Source organism: Pseudophryne corroboree, chromosome 7 (assembly GCF_028390025.1).
Source record: "Pseudophryne corroboree isolate aPseCor3 chromosome 7, aPseCor3.hap2, whole genome shotgun sequence".
NCBI classification, from domain to species: domain Eukaryota; kingdom Metazoa; phylum Chordata; class Amphibia; order Anura; family Myobatrachidae; genus Pseudophryne; species Pseudophryne corroboree.
In genome coordinates, this window is record NC_086450.1 from 13445879 (window position 1) to 13471025 (window position 25147).

General features: G+C 41.6%; 3 long non-coding RNA genes and 1 pseudogene across 5 annotated transcripts in view; 1 reads left to right on the plus strand and 3 right to left on the minus strand.

The window, feature by feature from the left end:
* LOC134944127 (uncharacterized) overlaps positions 1 to 25147 on the plus strand; it is a 153435-nt gene that overhangs the window by 62098 nt on the left and 66190 nt on the right. For all 3 annotated transcript variants that reach the window (XR_010181849.1, XR_010181851.1, XR_010181852.1), the window contains one exon: positions 13604 to 13636. This is a non-coding gene — a long non-coding RNA (uncharacterized LOC134944127). The remainder of the gene's footprint in view (positions 1 to 13603; positions 13637 to 25147) is intronic.
* On the minus strand, positions 561 to 2744 carry LOC134944128 (uncharacterized). Its single transcript, XR_010181853.1, has 4 exons — positions 2698 to 2744; positions 921 to 950; positions 771 to 803; positions 561 to 598 (listed from the first exon to the last, which is right to left on the minus strand). It is a non-coding gene; the product is annotated as an uncharacterized LOC134944128 (long non-coding RNA).
* LOC134943253 (uncharacterized) lies at positions 13790 to 14453 on the minus strand. The gene is made up of 3 exons (XR_010181439.1): positions 14425 to 14453; positions 13941 to 13970; positions 13790 to 13822 (listed from the first exon to the last, which is right to left on the minus strand). It is a non-coding gene; the product is annotated as an uncharacterized LOC134943253 (long non-coding RNA).
* LOC134946442 (5S ribosomal RNA) lies at positions 17056 to 17174 on the minus strand (annotated as a pseudogene).

Sequence of the window (25147 nt, forward strand, 5' to 3'; positions counted from 1 at the left end):
CCCCTATGGCCCCTGCAATCCACCCTGGACACTCTTCCCACCTTGACCTCTGTGACCTGGCTGTATGCATCTGTCCATAACCCTTAATCCTAACCCCTAACATAAATATCCTCACCCTAAATCGTAACACTTATACCCTAACATGAATATCCTGACACTAATACCCCAAACCTCATCCTTAATCCTAACCTCTAACACTAATACCTTAATCCTAATTACACTAATACCCCAACCCTCACCCTTAATCCTAACCAAACCAATAACTCTACTCTAACCTCTGACCCTAATAACCTAACCTTAAAAGGGCAAACTACATGGGTCAAATTCTATGTCACTGTTTCTATCTGTTTTTAACTAGGATCTGATTAAATGATTAAAATATATGATCATAAGTGACTGATCTGTTAGAAAAATAAAGACTAGGTACTTACTCGGAGGGCAGATCACAGCTGTTAGAGAGAGAGAGAATAATAATACAAAGTTTAATCTGCTGCTCATGCAGAATATTTGCTCATAGATACATTATTTCTTTATTCCATAATACCACATGCTATGATATACATACCTCTCCTCTGGGGGATCTTCGTCAGATGGTGAACTACACATAGAGGAAAAGAAAATATGTAAGACCCTATTTCATGATATGTAGCTGTATAATAGTATTCAGCATTATTTTGTTAATAAAGTAGATTTTTTTTAACAAGTAACTAATTAATTGTTATTTAAATGACATCTGTTAGAATATTAAAAGAGAAAATGTAGGTACGTACTTAAATGGTAGCACTGGATCACTCCACACATCGCTGTTACAAAAAGAATAATATAAAGTTAAAACGATATCTGATGCTCCGTCACAACATTTCACATAGATATGCATTTTCTATGTTCCATAATATGACCTGTTATAATGATATACATACCTCTCCTTTACGGAGGATGCAGATGGTAAACTACACAGGAAAAGAATAATAATAATAATAATAAAAACTGATGCTTAGTCACATTTGCACGGAATATATATTATATGCCGGTGGCCAGGATGCCGGCTGTCACATGACCGACTGCACCATGTTAGTGTTAAAGATTCCAACATCAGGTGGTGCCCAGCAGACTTGAGGTCCCTAGTGGGAAATCTGGCAGTGATTATTACTGAATATATTCTTATCTCCAGTAACATTGGGAAAGGTGTGTGTGGAGGGGGGGGTGGGAGGGGTGATAGACGATGTGTAAGTACTGGTCATGAATGTAGTTTTGCTGTATGTGTAATTAGTGTTCACTCTAGGAGTGAATAGGGGCATGGCGCCGGACTCCGGGGGTACATGTGCGCGCGTGCGCCCAACATGGGGGCGCGGCCACGCAAATTAGGGGGCGTGGCCACGCCTTTGTCATTTTAGGGGGCGGTGCGGCCCACAGACGCTACTATAGAGAGCGTCTGTGGCCGGCGACGTCACTGTTGGGGGCGTGCCCAGCACCTCCGTCGGTGCTGGGCTTCCCCCAGCTCTCTCTCAATGCGTGAATGGATGCCGCGCGCATGTGCACGGCATCTATACACGCCGGGAGGGCAGGAAGCGGGCGGCTGTTCTAGCAGGGCGCCGCAAAAGGGGCAGGGCGGGTTTTGCCTGCTAAAAAACGGGCAGGGCGCGGCGCCCTGCTAAAACAGCCTAGAGTGAACACTATGTAATGTTGGAATGAACTGGTGTAGTTATCATTCTTATTAGTAAGGGGACTGGGAAGAAAAGTGACGCTGCAGACCGCAGCCCCTATTATTCTGGCTCTCACTGTGTGATTTATTTATTAACAGTTTCTTACATAGCGCAGCAAATTCCATTGCTCTTTACAACTGGACACAATTAGATGACAAAACTGGGTAAAAACAAACAGTCATAGAGGTAGAAGGGCCCTGCTTGCAAGCTTACAATCTATGGGAAAATAGGCATTGATACACAAGGATAGGTGCTATTTATTGCATAGTTGTCCACCAGTTTGTAAAGGTTCTTGGTGGGCTGCGTGATATCACATCACAGCAGTGATGAACCAGGGTCAGGAGGAAGGGAGAGTAAAGAAAGAAAATATGTGGGGGATGTGTGGACTGTACTGTGGGGATATAATTGGATACGAAAACTATAAAGGTAATGTGAGCAGTTCTGGAATTTGATAAGCTTGTCTGAATAGGTGGGTTTTCAGGGAACGTTTGAAGACTAGAGGAGAGTCTTATTGTACGTGGTAGGGCATTCCACAGAGTGGGTGCAGCCCGAATAAAGTTCTGTAATCGTGCATGGGAGCAAGTAATGAGTGTGGATGAGAGACGTAGATCTTGTGAAGAGCGAAGGGGTCGGGTTGGTAGATATTTTGAGATAAGCGAAGAGATGTATGTTGGTGTAGTATGGTTAATAGCCTTGTGTGTAAGTAACAGTATTTTATATTGAATACAGTAGAATACAGGTAGCCAATGGAGGGACTGACATAGTGGGTCTGCAGACGATGAACGTCTAGCGAGGAATATTATGTAATGTAGTGTAATGGCTTCATGCCATGAATGTGAAGTCCCTAACTTGCCAGAACACTATAAATCTCCCTAAAGACAATCTGAGGAGGTGGCACCAACTCTACAATGTCCCTGACACTAATGTGGTGATGTGGTAACGAGCCCACTGGCCTGTAATGTGACCTACCCCTGTGAGCCTCCTGTGTACTTACCTTATTCGCCATAGATGCCACGTGCTTTGAAACATGATGGTAAATATCTGCAATGGGAAAGATGAGCGTTTAGATACCATCACTTGCCAGGAAACTGTCACTTTGGTACATTGCCAGAGATCCCTGATCCCTCATTCACGTCTCTTTTTCTAGGTTATATTACTCAGGGCGAAATCTCTGCTAATGCTCCAATCACCACCACTTCAATGTAAATTACCCCTTAGAATAATGTTATCCGGGTTACTACTCACTTCACGCACTTGGCGCGCCACCACTGGCGAGAGAATCGCCTAGGCTTTCTAAAAGACAAAAGCAAAGAAACACATTAAGTTTGCGTGCGTGGGCCTGCGCAGTGGGATTGACTTTTTGCTTCAAATTAAATAAAGAAGGTAATTTATAAAAAAATAGATATAACACTTTAAAAATGTAAAAAAAAAATATTTTTACATCTTAGACAATAAAAGATGCTTTGGTGCAATAAAAAACATTTTTAAAAAAATATTCAGAACAACAACAACAGATATTATCAGTAGTGAGAGCAATGTTACCATTAACCCTTTATTTCAGTGGTTCTCAAGCTCGGTCCCCAGGACAGGTCACATTTTCCGGGTCACCTAGCAGGAGCACAGTTGTACTCATTACTAACTGACACATTTTATAAGACCCACAGCTGAAGCTAATTATTCAACTTGTGGTTCTGTGAGAAGAGACCTGGAAAACATGCACTGGTTGGGGTCTTGAGGACCGAGTTTGAGAACCTAAGCTATATTGGATAATGTAAAACAAAGCTCTATCATGGAAGAAAACGCCTATTTTCCCCGGCAATAGGGCTCTTCATGCTGCATTACTGACAGTCACCAATGGCAATTATTGTCTTTATGTGACCTTTGCTCCTTATCTTATAATAGATGGTCACGGAGCATTTATGATCCTCACTTTGCTGCTACGTACATTATATTCTGCTAGTAAATGTACTGGTATAGTAATGATATAGCAATAACTACATGCAGCTAAAATGTGCTATTTACACCAGAGAGGTTTTTTTTATTCTGGAAATAAATTCCTGATCACCAGTGAGACTCCAAATTATCAGCAGTTGGTATTTTAACCATTGATAAATTAGTCCCATAATCTCTACCAATACATGTAGTAATGCTGCTAAGCAGAGCCAGATGTGAGGCTGCTAGATTAGCTGGTAGCGGTGACATGTGCTGAGGCCTGCTGTATGTGGGGGAATGTTCATTCTAGCACCCTGCACATAATCAGTGAGGGGGGCAGATTTTCATTTTTAAAGGCAACATTTAAAACTTGTCGTATTGTTACTGCAGCTTTTTGTCTTTCATCCACTAGGGGGCACTGGAGTCCTATACAGTAAGGGTGTGAAGCTTGCAACCGGAGGCGTGGCACAATCTCTAAAATGTGCATTGTCTGCACAGCCGGCTTCTCCCCCTTCACATCCCTCCTCCCTCAGTTTGAAAAATTGTGCTGGAAATACAGCACGTGGAGCACAGATCTCATGACTAAAATTAATACAGTGTGCTGTGTCCACCTAATAAAAGGAAGACAAAGCCACTTTATATTGGAGAGACAAAGATCCCTTTTGAAGGGACCTGCATCTCTCCACAGGAGATCCTCCAACAAGTCCTCTAATAGTGAGTACTGGTCAAGTGAGGATAGAAGTAGCAGCTTAGCTAGGTTTCAGCGCCCCTTTATATCTTATTTTGCATTTCCAAGTAGCAGCTTAGGCTAGGTTCTTTTATGTAGATATATATTTATCTATTTTTTATTTCTATTTCTATATGTCTCATGTAATGCCCCCCCCCCCTCAAGGCTGTCCACAGCGGCCGGCGCGCGAGAGCTAAGTGCGGCGCGAGACTCAGCGTGTCTTCCCTGTGTGCAGGGAGAGACGGCAGAGCGGCGCGCTGCAGAGCGGAGAAGAAGCACGCTGCTACGGGACCTTGTGACAGCGGTCCGGTGCGCGCCAGCCAGTGGGCGGGGGAGAGAGGGAGAGAGAAATACTGCGCAGTGCGGCTGAGGAGGTTCTCGGCAGCGTGCGGCGATATAGCAATAGCAGTAAATCCTTTTGGTATACTGAAAAAGGGCATAAACAGATGTGTCCTGGAAATTTAGTGGGGGCCATGTTTAATATTTATTATGGCGCCAGTCTGAGGTAAAGGATGGGTCCCCCCCCACACACAGTAAAAAACATAGGGGAAGGTTTTTTATTACATAAATAGCTCCCCCTGCTGCTCTGCCTGGATAGTGCATATATTAATATTAGTAGAGAGATCATTATGCTAACAGCTCCCTCTGCTGGTGTAAAATATATATGTGAGGATCTCCTGAAATGTAATCATAATTTACTAATTATATTTTCAAGGGAATTCTGTTTCAAAGATCCTGAAGAAAATACACGGAAGCAAGCGGATACCAACTCTAACATCGTAGCTGACTTACAGTTGGTGTTTTATTACTTTTTTTTGTAAATATATTTTGGCCTGCTCCTTTTATATAAGGAAGGGACAGGTAATTCCAGCTGGATCCGATACCTTTGCTTCCATCTCTCATTCTTCCTCTTCATAGTTTAAAGGGTGAAAGCCCTGCATAATACCCTGGTAGGGGGTTTAAACAACATGTCTAAGGCAGCCAAGACCTCCAAGACCTGTTATGTTTGTACGAAATGTAACAAGAAGAGCACGCGGGTTGGCAGCTACGGGGTGTGCGACTCCTGTTTAGACAAGGACGCTCCACCTGGGAGCAGTGCTCTGGCTAGGGCATGGGAAGACAACCTTGCTAATAGAATCTCCAAGGAGATGGCAGAATCACGCAAGCAGCAATCGGAGTGGGCTGCGGGATTTTCAAAGACGATGGAGGAATTTCTCATCAAGTTAACGCCGCCCGCACACGCAGAAACGAGTGTGCGCAAGGCTGTTAAAAGGCCTCTTCCTATTATACCGGAAACAGAGGGGGAAGAAGGGCTTCGCCTTAATACAGAGGAAGGTGAGTTCATTGAATCTAACCTAGACGCTGATTTTCCAGAAGAGGACACGGCAATCTCGGGTCTTGATTCTTTAATTGACGCGGTAAAGGAGATCCAAAACTTTAAGGTAGAAGAAATAATGGAGCCGGAAGATTTCGATTTGTTAGAATCCCAAAAGCCGCCTTCAGCAGTGTTTCCCATTCCTAAATCCCTCCAATCTCAGATGGAGGAAGCTTGGAAACAACATAAACGTTTTCAATTTCCGAAAAGGTTTCAGGTAACTTATCCCCTACCTAAGGATATAATGGATAAATGGGAGACTCCACCAGTAGTGGATGCTTCCCTAGGAAGGTTGAAGAAGACTATCTTACCAATTCCTAACGTAACAACCTTAAAAGATGCTTCAGATCGTAAGGTTGACACAGCGTTAAAGTCAAATTTTGTAGCAGCTGGTGCAGCACAGAGACCTGCGATCATCTGTGCTTGGGTCAACAAGGCTATGGGAGCATGGTCGGACGTATTGTACAAGCTATTGAGGAGGAAAATAGCTTAGAAAAGATTACCCAACTGGCGGAACACATTCGAGAATCTGCTTCATACTTGTGTCAAGCCTCAAAGGATATTAGCAGTTCAAAAATTGCTACGGTCAGAAGTCTTTATTCCGGTTCCCGCCTCTCAGAGAGGAACGGGGTTCTATTCCAATCTTTTTGTCGTGCCAAAGCCAGACGGGACGGTCAGACCAATACTCAATTTAAAAGTTTTAAACCAGTTTCTAAGATGGAATCAATCCAGTCGGTCATTGTAGGCTTAGAACAGGGCGAGTTCATGGTATCCATGGATATAAAGGATGCATATCTGCATGTTCCAATCTGGATTCCTCACCAGGCTTACTTAAGGTTTGCACTGGTGGCAGATCACTACCAATTCAGGGCCTTGCCGTTCGGTCTAGCATCAGCCCCAAGTATCTTCACGAAGATCATGGCAATCATAGTGGCAGGATTGAGACTGTTGGGGGTCACGATTATACCTTATCTAGTCGATCTACTGATCAAGGCATCATCTCAGAAACAACTGATCAAGGATGTTTAGACATCTCATCAATTTCTTATTCAACATGGGTGGATTGTCAGTTTCCAGAAATCCAACCTCACGCCAACTCAACGGATTCAATTCCTCGGTCTCATCTTGGACACGGTACAATTGAGAGTGTAACCAGAGAACAAGGTCCAGAGATTAGTGGCTCAGGTACTGAGGACACAAACTGTTTCTCTGCACCTCTGTGTGAAACTTCTCGGGAAGATGGTGGCGTTGTTCGAAGCTCTCCAATACGGCAGACTTCATTCCCGACCATTCCAGATAAACCTCATTGCTCAGGGAGCAGGTTCACACTGGCTTCTACATCGAAGAATCCGACTTCCACCGCGCATACGAACCTCCTTAATTTGGTGGTCATTGCACAGGAATCTGGTAGCAGGCAAGAGATTCGGCATTTGGGATTGGAGGATCCTGACGACGGACGCCAGTCTCAGAGGTTGGGGTGCCGTCTAAGGGTGTGTACACACGGTGAAATAAATCTGTGAGATTTTGACTATATAATTAGTGCATATCTCATGGTGCTAGGCAGCTTGCAATACAGATTCGATCCCGATGCGTGCTCCTGTGGGGTCGGTATCGTAAGGCTAGACAGACTGTGCAGGCAAGTCAATCTTGACTATCTAGTGTACAATTTAGTACAAAGTATAGTCAAAATTGGCACTTAGGGGTAATTCCAAGTTGATCGCAGCAGGAATTTTTTTAGCAGTTGGGCAAAACCATGTGCACTGCAGGGGAGGCAGATATAACATGTGCAGAAAGAGTTAGATTTGGGTGGGTTATTTTGTTTCTGTGCAGGGTAAATACTGGCTGCTTTATTTTTACACTGCAAATTAGATTGCAGATTGAACACACCACTCCCGAATCTAACTCTCTCTGCACATGTTAAATCTGCCTCCCCTGCAGTGCACATGGTTTTGCCCAACTGCTAACAAAATTCCTGCTGCAATCAACTTGGAATGACCCCCTTAGTCAAAATCGTACATAGACAAAATCTCAAGCACAGATAGTCAAAATCTGTGCTATCTGGGCTCTGGGGGAGTTCAAGGGAAATCGCATAGTCAAAATCGAACATAGAGATCGCACTGTGTGTACACACCCTTAGAGGAACATCAGTTTCAGGGCAGATGGACGTTACTGGAGAGCAGACTACCCATAAACATCCTCGAACTGAGAGCAGATTACAATGCACTTCTCTTAGCAGAAGACTTAGTCATGGGTCAACACGTAAGGATACATTTGGACAATGTCACAATGACGGCTTACATAAACCGTCAATGAGGAACAAAGAGCAGGATGGCGTTAAAGGAAGTCACAAAGATCTTGTGGGCAGAAAGTCGAAACATCCTCTTGGCAGTATTCATTCCAGGTGTGGAGAACTGGGAAGCAGATTATCTCAGTCGCCAGGACATGGATCCAGGAGAGTGGTGCCTACATCCACGGATTTTCAACATGGTGGTGAGGAGATGGGGTCTGCCTCAGGTGGACCTAATGGCATCTCGACAAAACCATCAGCTGCCCAGATATGTGTCCAGGATACGAGATCCAGCAGCAGAAGGAGTGGACGCATTAACACTTCCTTGGTGTTACAAGAGGGTTTACATTTTTCCACCATTCCCACTCATACCCAGGGTTCTGAAAAGGGTGAAACGAGAACGAGTGTGGACTATTCTAATTGCACCAGATTGGCCCCGCAGGAGTTGGTACTCAGACCTGCGGGGGTTACTAGCGGAAGATCCTCGGCGGTTACCTCAGAGAGAGGACCTGCTGTCTCAGGGGCCGTTCCTACACCCAGACCTGAACAGGCTGCGTTTGATGGCGTGGCTATTGAAACCTGGATCTTATGGAATCGAGGGATACCAAGAACGGCCATTCCTATGATAATTGCCGCTAGGAAGCCGGTCACAGTCATGCACTACTACAGGATTTGGCGGAGGTACATGAACTTGTGTCAAGAACGGGGGTGGAATTCGACGAACTTCCACTTATCCAGACTTCTGCTCTTCCTTCAGGCCGCGCTAGATGTAGGACTGCGGCTGGGCTCTCTGAAGGTTCAGATTTTGGCTCTCTCCATCCTATTTCAACGGAGGTTAGCATCCTTGCCAGAGGTTAAAACCTTTTTACAGGGGGTTCTGCGGATTCAACCCCCTTTTCGTCCTCCCACTGCGCCATGGGACTTACATTTGGTGTTGGAATTTTTGAGATCACCAACTTTTGAGCCGTTAGCAAGAGCAGACCTGAAATATCTCTCTTGGAAGGTCACATTATTGCTTGCCTTGGCTTCGGCCAGGCGGGTTTCTGAGTTGGGAGCCTTGTCGTGTAAGAGTCCCTTTTTGATTTTTCATGAGGATAGGGCAGAACTCTGTGCAAGAGCAGATTTCCTTCCTAAGGTTGTTTCGGGGTTTCATGTAAACCAGCCAATTGTGGTCCCATCTTTCCAGGGTTTCGCAGATGGGGATGTGTCATTGGATGTTGTCCGAGCTTTACGGGTCAGACCATTTGTTTGTTCTGTATGATGGGCCTAAGAAGGGTTGGCCAGCATCTAAGCACACTTTGGGGTATATTTACTAAGCTCCCGATTTTGACCGAGATGCCGTTTTTTCATCAAAGTGTCATCTCGGTAATTTACTAAGCACTAATCACGGCAGTGATGAGGGCATTCGTAATTTTTTGCAAGTTCAGGTAAAAAATTACGAATGAATACACCATCGGTCAAAACGCGGCTGTTTAAGTATGAATCTCGGTCATTTACTAAGAAGTGCAAAGCAAAAAAAGAACAAACACTGCCGTGAAAAATTACAACTCGTAAAAAAGTGCTAAAAAAAACCAGACCTGCTTTTTTTATTCGTGATTGGATAGGCATGCACGGATCCATGAGATCCGTGCATGTATATCAGTGGGAAGGGGTGGGAAAGTGCTTATTTTTTCAAAAAAAAATTGCGTGGGGTCCCCCCTCCTAAGCATAACCAGCCTCGGGCTCTTTGAACCGATCCTGGTTGCAAAAATATGGTGAAAAAAATGACAGGGGTTCCCCCATATTTAAGCAACCAGCATCGGGCTCTGCGCCTGGTCCTGGTCCCAAAAATACGGGGGACAAAAATGAGTAGGGGTCCCCCGTATTTTTAAAACCAGCACCGGGCTCCACTAGCTGGACAGATAATGCCACAGCCGGGGGTCACTTTTATATAGTGCCCTGCGGCCGTGGCATCAAAAATCCAACTAGTATCCCCTGGCCGGGGTACCCTGGGGGAGTGGGGACCCCTTCAATCAAGGGGTCCCCCCCCCCAGCCACCCAAGGGCCAGGGGTGAAGCCCGAGGCTGTCCCCCCCCATCCAATGGGCTGCGGATGGGGAGGCTGATAGCCTTTGCTGTAAAAGAAAAGATATTGTTTTTAGTAGCAGTACTACAAGGCCCAGCAAGCCTCCCCCGCATGCTGGTACTTGGAGAACCACAAGTACTAGCATGCGACGGAAAAACGGGCCCGCTGGTAGCTGTAGTACTACTACTAAAAAAATACCCAAAAAAAGACAAGACACACACACCGTGAAAGTATAATTTTATTACATACATACACACATACATACATACATACTTACCTTAAGTTCCCACGCAGGTCGGTCCTCTTCTCCAGTAGAATCCAAGGGGTACCTGTTGAAGAAATTATACTCACGAGATCCAGGGGTCCAGGCTCCTCGGGAAATCCAGGGTTAATCCACGTACTTGAAAAAAAAACAAAACGGTGTCCCGAGCCACGAACTGAAAGGGGACCCATGTTTGCACATGGGTCACCTTTCCACGAATGCCAGAAAGCCACTCTGACTTCTGTCTAAGTGGGTTTCTTCAGCCAATCAGGGAGCGCCACGTTGTAGCACTCTCCTGATCAGCTGTGTGGTCCTGTCCTCACTGACAGGCAGCACACGGCAGTGTTACAATGTAGCGCCTATGCGCTACATTGTAACCAATGATGGGAACTTTCAGCTCAGCGGTGACGTCACTTTAGGTCAACCGCAGGGCAGAAAGTTCCCATCATTGGTTACAATGTAGCGCATAGGCGCTACATTGTAACACTGCCGTGTGCTGCCTGTCAGTGAGGACAAGAGCACACAGCCGATCAGGAGAGTGCTACAACGTGGCACTCCCTGATTGGCTGAAGAAACCCACTTAGACATCAGTCAGAGTGGGTTTCTGGCATTCGTGGAAAGGAGTCCCATGTGAAAACATGGGGCCCCTTTCAGTTCGTGGCTCGGCTTTCCGTTTTCTTATTTTATGCAAGTACGTGGATTACCCCTGGATTTCCCGAGGAGCCTGGACCCCTGGATCTCGTGAGTATAATTTCTTCAACAGGTACCCCTTGGATTCTACTGGAGAAGAGGACCGACCTGCGTGTGAACATAAGGTAAGTATGTATGTATGTTTGTGTGGATGTATGTAATAAATCTTTACTTTCACGGTGTGTGTGTCTTGTCTTTTTTTGGGTATTTTTTTAGTAGTAGTACTACAGGTACCAGCGGGCCCGTTTTTCCGTCGCATGCTGGTACTTGTGGTTCTCCAAGTACCAGTATGCGGGGGAGGCTTGCTGGGCCTTGTAGTACTGCTACTAAAAACAATATCTTTTCTTTTACAACAAAGGCTATCAGCCTCCCCATCCGCAGCCCATTGGATGTGGGGGGACAGCCTCGGGCTTCACCCCTGGCCCTTGGGTGGCTGGGGGGGGGGGACCCCTTGATTGAAGGGGTCCCCACTCCCCCAGGGTACCCCGGCCAGGGGTGACTAGTTGGATTTTTGATGCCACGGCCGCAGGGCACTATATAAAAGTGACCCCCGGCTGTGGCATTATCTGTCCAGCTAGTGGAGCCCGGTGCTGGTTTTAAAAATACGGGGGACCCCTACTCTTTTTGTCCCCCGTATTTTTGGGACTAGGACCAGGCGCAGAGCCCGATGCTGGTTGCTTAAATATGGGGGAACCCCTGTCATTTTTCCCCCCATATTTTTGCAACCAGGATCGGCTCAAAGAGCCCGAGGCTGGTTATGCTTAGGAGGGGGGACCCCACGCATTTTTTTATATTATTTTACAGTGTTTAATTAAAAAAATAAAAAAAATAAACCCCAGCACGGATCACACAGATCCGGCCGAGATTGATTGTAAAAAAAGTCGGCAGTGTTTTGCTAATCACTGCCGTAAAAATAGGTAAAAAACCACGAATGACATCGACATCGGAAGAAAAGAAAAACCCGAATACGACAGCTTAGTAAATCCATCGTAATCAATTCAAAAAGTTGCAGTTTTACACTGTCGATGTCATTCGTGATTGAACTTTGACCTGAATCTGGAAAATACGAATCTTAGTAAATTTACCCCTTTGTCTCGATGGATTAGACTTGCCATCCGGCAAGTTTATATTTCCTGTGGAAAACAGGTTCCGGTTCAGATGGGTGCTCATACCACCCGGTCAGTGGGGGCCTTGTGGGCGGCTACCAGAGGTTCTTCCACTACTCAGCTTTGCTGAGCGGCAATGTGGTCATCAGCCCACACGTTCGTGAAATTTTACAAGTTTGATACCTTTGCGTCCGGAGATTCTAAGTTCAGACGTTTAGTTTTGCAGGCCACCGACAGCACTCCCTCCCTGGGGGATAACTTTGGGACGTCCCTTACTGTATAGGACTCAAAGAGAAAAGAGGATTTTGGTACTTACCGATAAATCCATTTCTCTGAATCCTCTAGGGGACACTGGACGCCCGCCTCAGTGCTGTCAACCTGCTGTGTTCAAAGTTCTTGTTAAAACAGTTCGTGCAAACAACGTTAGTTTTCGGTTAAGAGTTCTTGGATGCTGTTTGATATGTTGTACGGTTCGGTTCCTCGCCATGTGCTATAGTGTCATGTCCTATTCTCTCAGTCAAATTTTTCAAACAGAGACTAGGGATGTGAAGGGGGAGGAGCCGACTGTGCAGACAATGCTAATTTTAGATTGTGTCACACCTCCGGATGCAAGCTTCACACCTCTACTGTATAGGACTCCAGTGTCCCCTAGAGGATTCAGAGAAATGGATTTATCGGTAAGTACCAAAATCCTCTTTTCTGTATTCCATAATATGACCAGTTATAATTATATACATACCTCTCCTTTACGGAGGATGCAGATGGTAAACTACATAGAGGAAAAGAAGAAGAATAAGTTAAAACTATATCTGATGCTCCATGACATTTGCACATAAATATGCTTTCCCCTATGGCCCCTGCAATCCACCCTGGACACTCTTCTTATCTTGACCTCTGTGGCCTGGCTGTATGTATCTGTCTATACAGCCTAACCCTTAATCCTAACTCCTAACATAAATACCCTCACGCTAAATCGTAACAGTTATACCCTAACATGAATACCCTGACACTAATACCACAACCATCACCCTTAATCCTAACCTCTAACACTAGTACCTTAATCCTAATTAGACTAATAGCCCAACCCTCACCCTTAATCCTAACCAAACCCCTAACTCTATTCTAACCTCTGACCCTAATAACCTAACCTTAAAAGGGCAAACTAGATGGATCAAATTATTTGTCTCTATGTTTCTATCTATTTGTAACTAGGAACTGATTAAATGATTAAAATATATGATCATAAGTGACTTATCTGTTAGAAAAATAAAGGCTAGGCACTTACTCAGAGGGCATATCACAGCTGTTAGAGAGATAGAGAGAGAGAGAGAGAGAATAATAATACAAAGTTTAATCTGATGCTCAACAGAACATTTGGCCATAGATACATTATTTCTGTATTCCATAATACCACATGTTTTGATATACATACCTTTCCTCTGGGGGATCTTTTTCAGATGGTGAACTACACATAGAGGAAAGGAAAAAAGGTAAGACTATTTTTTATACTATGTAGCTATATAACAGTATTCAGCATTATTTTGTTAATAAAGTAGTTTTTTAAACAAGTAACTAAATTATTAAAAAATACGATCATAAATGACATCTGTTAGAATATTAAAAGAGAGAATGTGGGTACTTACTTAAACGGTAGCACTGGATCACGCCACACAGTGCTGGTACAAAAAGAATAATAATAAAAAGTTAAAACTATATCTTATGCTCCGTCACAACATTTCACATAGATACGCCTTTTCTATATTCCATAATATGACGATATAATAATATACATACCTCTCCTCCAATGCAGAGTCAGATGTTGTACTACAAATAGAGAAAAGAGAATAATAATAAAAAGTTAAAACTATATCTGATGCTCAGTCACATTTGCATGGAATACATATTATATGCCGGTGGCTAGGATGCCGGCTGTCACATGACCAACTGCAACATACCAATGTTGAAGATCCCAACATCAGAGGGCCAAGTATTTTTACCCACTACCCTAACCCTCAGGGTGTGGCGGCTTGGGCTTTCTCTTCGGGGGTGGTGGCTACGGCTAACCCCCCTGCAGTGCCTAACTTCCTCTCACCGGGCCCTAACCCTTACCCCAATACTTACCTTTGGGCAGTCTGATCTGTCACCAGGCTCCTCAGTGTAGTCTGTATTCTGGCGTCGGTCACACAGCCCCACAGTCAGCATGCTAAATGCATCCCCATTTACACATAGATACTTTTTCTATATTCCTTAATATGACATGTTCTAATGATATACATACCTCTCCTTGAAGGATGAAGTAGAAGTACTATACAGAGAAAAAAAATAATACATTTAAACTATATCTGTTGCTCAATCACAACATTTACACATATATACATTATTTCTATATTCCATAATACGACATGTTTATTATTATTATGATATACCTACCTCCTCTGCAGGGTAGAGTCAGATGTGCTACACATAGTGAAAAATAATAATAAAAAGTTTATACTATATCTGATGCACACTCACAAGATTTATACATACATACATTATTTCTATATTCCATAATACCACGTTATGATATGCATACCTCTCCTTTGTGGGCTCTTCATCCGATGATGAACTACACAAAGAGGAAAAGAAAATATGTGAGACTCTTTTTCATGCTATGTAGCTGTATAACAGTATTCAGCATTATTTTATTAAAGTAGATCTTTTTTTTAACAAGGATCAACTTAAATTATTACAATACAGATGGAGACAGTACCAGTCAAAAGTTTGGACACACTTTCTCAAACTTTTGACTGGTACTGTAGATTTTTTTTCTTTTAACCAGGAACAAATTAAATTATTAAAATATATGATCATAAATGACATCTGTTAGAATATTAAAAGAGAGAATGTAGGTACTTACTAAGGGATTACCGAATCCCACCACACAGTGCTGTTAGAAAAAAATAATAATAAAAAAGTTTACGTTAATCACATCAGTTGCACATAGATATGTTATTTCTATATTCCATAATACAACATGGTATAAAGATACATACATCTTTGAGGGCGCTCCCTCAGATGGTGAACTGCACAGAGAAAAAAAATAAAAAAGTTAAAACTATGGCCCTCATTCCGAGTCGTTCGCTCGGTATATTTCATCGCATCGCAGTGAAATTCCGCTTAGTACGCATGCGCAATATTCGCACTGCGACTGCGCCAAGTAATTTAACAATGAAGATAGTATTTTTACTCACGGCTTTTTCTTCGCTCCGGCGATCGTAATGTGATTGACAGGAAATGGGTGTTACTGGGCGGAAACACGGCGTTTCAGGGGCGTGTGGTTAAAAACGCTACCGTTTCCGGAAAAAACGCAGGAGTGGCCGGAGAAACGGAGGAGTGTCTGGGCGAACGCTGGGTGTGTTTATGACGTCAAACCAGGAACGACAAGCACTGAACTGATCGCAGATGCCGAGTAAGTCTGAAGCTACTCTGAAACTGCTAAGTAGTTTGTAATCGCAATATTGCGAATACATCGGTCGCAATTTTAAGAAGCTAAGATTCACTCCCAGTAGGCGGCGGCTTAGCGTGTGTAACTCTGCTAAAATCGCCTTGCGAGCGATCAACTCGGAATGAGGGCCTATATTTTTTGCTCAATCACATTTGCACAGAATACATACTATATACCAGTGGTCACATAACCGACCATGGCATCCCGATTTTTAAGAACCCGACATTGGAGGGTGTAAGTATACCCTCGTCCACTACCCTAACCCTTGGGGGGGGTGGCTAGGGCTATCCCTCTAGTAGGCTATGGCTAACCCTCCCAGTGCCTAACCCCCCTCCTTGGGTCCTAACCCATACCCAAATTCTCACCTTCAGGGTGTTGGCTGCCAGTGATCCAACGCTGAGTAGTGTTGGAGTTCCGGCATCTGTCACATGACCGCCGGTATTTCCAACATCCGGCATGCTAAACACATCCCCATTTGCACATAGATATGACTTTTATATATTACATAATATACGGTAGAATGATATACATACCTCTCCTTGAAGGAGGAATTAGATGTACTATACATAGAGAAAAAGAATAATACGTTGAAACTATATCTGATGGTCAAGCACGGCATTTGCATATAGCTAAGTTATTTCTATATAATAACACATGTTACAATGATATACATACCCCTCCCAGGCCCTCCTAGGTGTCCTATTTACGAGAAAAAGAAAATGTGTGAGAATCTAGATCCTACTCTACATAGTTACATAGTTGTTGAGGTTGAAAAAAGACATATGTCCATTGAGTTCAATCTGTATTATAATTTTTTTTTCTTAATATTAATTAAATGCTGTATCTTTGGAATTTTTTTTTCTGCTAGGAATTTATCTAATCCATTTTTAAACTTTTAAGGGTTGTTTTGCTAAGATGCAAAAAAAAAGGGAGGACTCTTATATGTCTCACGGGGGCACACTTTGTTAATATAAATTGATAGAAAAAATGGATGAGGTGTTACAATTTATGTATAGGATAGGATAAAACTTAACAGTTAATGCTATACACAGACGAAAGATGATAACAATATTGCTGTAGGTCAACAATATTTGTTAAAACAGGTATTAAAAAACAAAAATTCAATGACGATGGAGTAATATGTGACTCACTTGTATACAGAGGATGACAGAACGTTTATCTGTACACCTACTGGTTTGTAAGTGAGTATTAATGTTTGACGTTTGTCAGAAGCGAAAATATGAAATATTCCTGTTATCTCTATGAAATTATGATTTCATATACACTTGTATATTCATAAAGAAGATAACAGGTAACCGGCTTAAGTAAATCAGGACTCCTATAGGAAAGGTCAGCTCGGGTGAATGAATTGCAAGGTTGACTATAATGGAATTTGCTGATCAGCGGGAGGTATATTCCTTAATGCTACAGTACCCGGTATTCCCAGAGGGTCACCCTTTCTGGTACTGACCAGGCCCAATGCTGCTTGGCTTCCAAGATCAGGCGAGATCGGGCATATCCAGCATGGTATGACTGTAGAGAGTCAAGAAAATACCTATCAGCATAACCGGTGGCCACTTATTGGAGTATTTAGGAAAACATAGTCCAAAGACTGACAATAGTCACAGGCCAATAGGTCACCCCTAAAAATTGATTGTGAAAGGATAAGGGGGTCTATTGGAAGCGGGGAGGTTAATTTCTCTCTCCTGTAAAATTTTTCACACTAGGATTATAGGAAGAGCACATTGCATACTGCTACCAAGTTTATTGTCGAAGAGCACTCCCAAATATTTTTCAACTACTGTTATCCCTACATTTTCCCCATTTAGTTTATAGGCTGCCTGAATGTTCATAGTCCCAAAGTGCATAACTTTACATTTGTCTGTATTGAACCTCATTCTCCATTTATCTGCCCAGACCTCAAGTCTAGATAAGTCATTCTGTAGGGACTCAACATCCTTGTATGAATGAATTACTCTACCTAGCTTAGTATCATCTGCGAAAATTGACACTGCACTTTCCAGTCCCTCTCCTAGGTCATTAATGAATATGTTTAACAACAATGGTCCGAGTACTGAACCATGCGGTATTTTATTGAGCATGGAAGCCCATTCAGAGTACATCCCATTAATCCCCACTCGCTGTTCCCTATTGAACAGCCAATTATTCACCCAAGTACAAATAGTGTCACCTACTACAAGTTCCCGTAATTTGAGAATTAGTCTCTTATGTGGAACTTTGTCAAAGGCCTTAGTGAAGTTCAAGAAGATCGCAACCACTGCTTGACCCTGATCAATAGTATCGCTCACTTTCTCGTAGAAGCTTATTAAGTTAGTTTGACAGGATCTGTCCTTCACAAAACCATGCTGATTCCTAGTAATAAGCTTGGAGGTATCCAAGTACTCAAGTATGCTGTCCCTTATTATACCTTCTAGTAATTTCACCACTATAGATTTCAAAATTACCGGTCTATAGTTATCGGAATGAGTTTTAATACCCTTTTTAAATATCGGGACTACCTCTGCCTTACGCCAGTCCTTTGGTATCGTTCCTGATATAATTGACTCTCTGAAAATCAAATATAGGGGTCTCGATAGCTCTACATTAAGTTCCATAAGAACCCTGCGGTGGAGTCCATCCGGCCCAGGAGATTTATTTATCTTAATTTTACTTAGTCTCTGCCGGACTACTTCCTCGTTTAACCAAAGCATCGGGTGTTATTGTAGCTTATGTTATGCTCTACTCTCGTCAACCTGTCCTCATTCGTGATTACTGATGAAAAGAATTTATTAAATCTGCTTTTTCCCTATCATCATTAATCAAGACATCCAACTCGCCCTTTAAAGGCCCAATAGTCTCCTTTTTTTAACATTTTACCGTTTATGTACTTAAAGAACTTTTTGGGGTTTGTTACACTCTCTCCTTTGCAATTTGTTTTTAATTTTCTATTTTAACTGCCCTGATTTATTTTTTGCATTTTTTGTTACATTCCTTGTAGAACTGGAATGATTCTACCGTTCCGTCAGACTTAAATGCTTTGAAAGCATGCCTTTTTTATCCATTTGTTTATCCACATCGGTTTGAATTTCCTACTCCTGTTTTAGTGGACTTTGGGAATATACAAATGAGTGTACTTATTGAGCGTATTTTTAAAAACATCCCACATTTCAACAGTATTCTTACCATGCAATACAATTTCCCAATTGATGTTCCTCATTGCTTGTTTCAGAAATATGAAATTAGCTTTCTTAAAGTTAAAAGTATTAGTTAGACCCTTATATTGTTGTTTTTGGAAGTTGATATCGAATGTGATCATATTGTGATTGCTATTTCCTAGAGACTCTCCTACTTTAGTATTATATAGATGTATAACAGTATACAGCATTATTTTCTGGTACTTTGTGATGAAATTTTGTTTAACAAGGAAATTATTAAAATGTTAAAATCTACAGTCATAAGTGACATCTGTTAGAAATCTGAAAAAAAGAATGTAGGTACTTACTCAGGAGGCAGATCAGAGCTGTTAGAAAAAGAAAAAGAATAAAGTTTATACTTTATCACAATCCAAAAATATACTGGTAGGTTAATTGGCTCCCAACAAAATGAACCCTAGTGAATGTGTCTGTGTGTACCAGTGATAGGGAATCTAGATTGTAAATCTTACTGGGGCAGGGACTGATGTGAATGGGCAAATATTCTCTGTAAAGCGCTGAGGAATATGCGCTATATAAATAACTGCTAATAATCTGATGCTCAATGACGACATTTACACATAGATACATTATTTCTATATTCCATAATACCACGTTATGATATACATACCCCTCCTTTGCGGGTTCTTCCTCCGATGATGATCTACACAAAGAGGAAAATAAATTATGTGAGACACTATTTCATGCTATGTAGCTGTATAACAGTATTCAGCATTATTTTATTAAAGTAGATCTTTTTTTAACAAGGATCAACTTAAATTATTACAATACAGATGGAGACATCTTCATCTTGGCCTTTAATAGGATTAATTGAGCCAGGGAAATCGGACTTAATCCCCTGCTGTAATGACTTAATCCCTTTATATATTGTTCTCTCTGTATTGTATTGCAGCTGAGAACAATAGATGAAGGGTGTATGCTAATAAACCATGGTGTGCCTAGGAGTAGCAGAGAAGCCAAGATGATCATTGCTCCTTCTGTATACAATCATAAATGACGTCTGTTAGAATATTAAGAGAATGTAGATACTTACAAAGGGATCACCGAATCCCACCACACAGTGCTATTAGAAAAATAATAATTAAAAAAGTTTAAATTAATCACAACAGTTGAACAAAGATATATTTCTACATTCCATAATAAAACATGTTATAAAGCTAATACGTACATCTTCGTTGAGGGCACTCCCTCAGATGGTGAACTGCACAGAGAAAAAAAAAGTTAAAACTATATCTTGTTCAATCACAATATTTGCACAGAATACATACTATATACCAGCAGTCACATGACGACCATGGCATCCCGACTTTGAAGAACCCCGTCCTCTACCCTAACCCTTGAAGGTAGCGTCTCGGGCTATCCTTCTGGGAGCATAGGCTATGGCTAACCCAGTGTCTATCCCCCCTCCTCGGGCCCTAACCCATATCCCAATTCTCACCTTCGCGGTGTCTGCTGTCAGTGATCTGACGCCAGTCTCCAGAGAAGTGTCAGATTTCCGGTGTCTGTCACATGACCGCGGGCATTCCCGACATCCAGCATGCTAAACGCATCCCCATTAGCACATAGATATGCTTTTTCTATATTACATAATATATGTTAGAAAGATATACATACCTCTCCTTGAAGGAGGAATCAGATGTACTATACATAGAGAAAAAGAATAATACGTTTAAACTATATCTGATGCTCAAGCACAAAGTTTGCATCTAGGTAAGTTATTTCTATATAATAATACATGTTAAAATATTATACATACCTCTCGCAGGCCCTCCTAGGTGTCCTATTAACGAGGAAAAGAAAATGTGTGAGAATCTAGATCCTACTCTAGCTGCTATATAGATGTATAACAGTATACAGCATTACTTTCTGGTACTTTGTGATGTACATTTTTTTAACAAGGAAATTATTAAATTAAAATTAGAGATAAGCAGGTTCTGGTTTTACTTGAATTTACTAGGTTCTCAAAACAGCATCTTATTGGCTTACGGATGTCTCGTGATTTGGATAGCCAATAAGATGCTGTTTTGAGAACCGAGAAAATCAAAGTAAAACCTGAACCTGCTCATCTCTAATTAAAATCTACAGTCATAAGTGACATCTGTTAGAAATCTAAAAAAAGAATGCAGGTACTTACTTAGGAGGCAGATCAGAGCTGTTAGAAAAAGAAGAATAAAGTTTATGCTATGTATGATGCTCAGTCACAACATTTAGATTTATTATTTCTATATTTCATAATACGACGTTATGATATACATACCTCTTCTCTCTGAGATCTTCCTCTGATGAGGAACTACACAAACAGGAAAAGAAAATATGTGAGACTCTATTTCATGCTATATAGCTGTATAACAGTATACAGCATTATTTTGTTAAAGTAGATTTTTTTTATAAGGAACAAATTAAATTATTAATTAAATTAAATTATTAAAATATACTATTAGAAATTACGTCTGTTAGAATATTAAAAGAGAGAATGTAGGTACTTACTAAGGGAACACCGAATCCCACCACACAGTGCTGTTAGAAAAATAATAATAATAATAATAATAATAAAAAAAGTTTAAGTTAATCACAACAGTTGCACATAAATATGTTATTTTCATATGCCGTAATACAACATGTTATAAAGATACATACATCTTATTTGAGGGCACTCCCTCAGATGGTGAACTGCACAGAGAAACAATAAAAAAAGTTAAAACTATATATTTTGCTCAATCACATTTGCACAGAATACATACTATAGACCAGTGGTCACATCACCGACCATGGCATACCGACTTTGAAGAACCCAACATTTTTACCCCTGTCCCCTACCCTAACTCTTAGGGGTGGCGGCTAGGGCTATCCCTCTGGGGGCGTAGGCTATGGCTAACCCTCCCAGTGCCTAACCCCTCTCCTTGGGCCCAACCCATACCCCAATTCTCATCTTCGGGTTGTCGGCTGTTGGTTATCCGACGCCGTTCTCCTGAGTAGTGTCGGAATTCCGGTGTCTGTCACATGACCGCTGGCATTCCTGAATTCCGGCATGCTAAACGCATCCCCATTTGCACGTATATATGCTTTTTCTATATTACATAATATATGTTAGAAAGATATACATACCTCTCCTTGAAGGAGGAATCAGATGTACTATACACCGAGAAAAAAATAATAATAATAATTAAAAAAAAGTTTAAGTTAATCACAACAGTTGCACATAAATATGTCATTTTTATATTCCATAATACAACATGTTCTAAAGATACATACATCTTTGAGGGCACTCCCTCAGATGGTGAACTGCACAGAGAAACAATAAATAAAAAAAGGTTAAAACTGTATTTTGCTCAATCACATTTGCACAGAATACATACTATATACCAGTGGTCACATCACCGACCATGGCATCCCGACTTTGAAGAACCCGACATCTTTACACAACATTTTTACCCCGTCCCCTACCCTAACCCTTTACACAACATTTTTCCCCATCCCCTATCCTATCCCTCTGGGGGCGTAGGCTATGGCTAACCCACCCAGTGCCTAAACCCCCTCCTTGGACCCTAACGCATACCCCAATTCTCATATTCGGGGTGTCGGCTGTCGGAGATCCGACGCCGGTCTCCTGAGTAGTGTTGGAATTCCAGCATCTGTCACATGACTGCCGGCATTCCTGACATCCGGCATGCTAAAAGCATCCCCATTTGCACATAGATATGCTTTTTCTGTATTACATAATATATGTTAGAATGATATACATACCTCTCCTTGAAGGAGGAATCAGATGTGCTATACATAGAGAAAAAGAATAATAATAATTTTAAACTACATCTGATGCGCATAGGCAAGTTATTTCTATATAATAATATAATAATACATGTTATAATGATATACATACCTCTCCTTAAAGGAGGAATCAGATGTACTTTACATAAAGAAAAAGAATAATAATAATTTTAAACTATATCTGATGCGCATAGGCAAGTTATTTCTATATAATAATATAATAATACATGTTATAATGATATACATACCTCTCCCAGGCTGTCCTAGGTGTCCTATTAATCAGGAAAAGAAAATGTGTGAGAATCTAGATCCCACTCTAGTTGCTATATAGATGTATAAACGTATACATCATTACTTTCTAGTACTTTGTGATTATACATTTGTTTAAACAAGGAAATGATTACATTATTAAAATCTACAATCATAAGTGACATCTGTTAGAAATATAAAGAAAAAAATGTAGGCACTTATTCAGGGGGCAGCTCAGAGCTGTTAGAAAAGAATAATAATGATATCGGATGCTAAATCACAACATTTCCACTTAGTTACATTATTTCTATATTCCATAATACACGTTACAGTGATATACGTACCTCTCTAGGGAGGCATTCAATGGTGTACTACACATTGAGGAAAAGAAAATGTGTGAGTATGTAAATCACACTATACCTGCTATATAACAGTATTCAGCATTACTTTGTGTTACTTTGTGATGTACATTTTGTAAACAAGGAACTAATTAAATGATTAAAATATATGAACATATGGGACTTATCTGTTAGGAAAAGAAAGAATGTAGGTACTTACGCTAAAATGCGGGCAGGGTCCTTCCACACATAGCTGTTAAAAAAAATAATAATAAAAAGTTGAAACTATATCTGATGCACAATCACATTTGCTGATAGATATGTAACTAGCTTATTTTATATTCCATAATACAACTTTATAATGATATACATACCTCTCCGACCTGTAGGAGATAGATGGTGTACTGCACATAAAGGAAAAGAAAACATATGAGAATCTAAATCAAAGGAACTGATTAAACTATTAAAATATATGATCATAAGTGACTTATATGTTATAAAAAGAGAGAATGTTGGTACTTACTTGGTGGGGACCACTGGAAGCCTCCACTCTGGGCTGTTAGGAACAGAATAATAAAAAAAAGGTTTAAACTATGTCTGATGCTCAAGCAGAACACTTGCACACAGACAAGTTATTTCTATATACTATAACACCACATATTACAGTGATATACTTACATCTCCTTCGAGGACCCGTCCTCAGATGGTGTACTACACATGGAGGAATAGAAAGTGTGAGAATGTAAATCATACTATCTGTTATATAGCTGTATTACAGAATCCAGTATTATGTTACTTAATAAAGTAGATTTTTTTTTTAACAGCTAAATGATTAAAATAAGAATTTAATACCTACCGGTAATTCCTTTTCTCCTAGTCCGTAGTGGATACTGCGGTCTTGTACTTTAGTACCATGGGGTATAGATCGGGTCCACTTTAAAACCTTTAGTGTGTATGGGCTCCTGCCCTCTATGCCCCTCCTACCAGACTCAGTCTATGAGGAGACGGACATAACATGAGAGAAGAAACAATACAACAGCGGTGAGGCAACAAGACAATACACAACCATAAACGAGAGGAAGGCGCTAACCAGAAAAGAGGATAGCAACACCAACCTAACCAGGATAGTACAGCTATCCCAACAACGTAACTGGGCCGCAACGCCAGTCCAACTAAATACTTACACAGGTAAGCAGGAACGAAGCACTGTAGCGGGTGCCCAGTATCCACTATGGACTAGGAGAAAAGGAATTACCGGTAGGTATTAAATTCCTAGTTTCTCTCACATCCACGTGGATACTGGGGTCTTGTACTTTAGTACCATAGGGAAGTCTCAAAGCTCCCAAACGGGTGGGAGAGTGCTGAGACCCCTGTAGAACTGCCTTACCAATCTGAAGGTCATCCTTGGCCAAGGTGTCGAACCAATAGAATTTAACAAACATGTTAGCACCGGACCAAGTAGCAGTTTAGCACAACTTAAGGGCCGATACTCCCCGGGCAGCTGCCCAGGAAGATCCCACCAACCTTGTTTGGAAGCCAGCTGACCAATCTTGGAGGCATCATAAAGGACAAACGGCAAGTCAGATTTCTTATGACAGACCGTCTGTTTGACATAAATCCTCAAAGCCCTGACCACATCCAAGGACTCAGGACCAACGGAAGCATCAGATGACACTGGAACCACGGTAGGTTGATTCACATGAAATGCTCACACCACTTTAGGCAAAAACTGGGGACAAGTCCTAAGTTCCGCCCTGTCTTCATGAAATATCAAATAAGGGCTCTTACAGGATAAGGCCTCCAGTTCAGACGCACGTCTGGCAATGCTAATAACATCACTGTCTTCCAGGAGAGAGATTTTAACTCCAGCCTATGTAAGGGTTCAAACCAGTCAGATTGGAGAAAAGACAGAGCCACATTGAGGTCCCACGTAACCGTGGGAGGTAC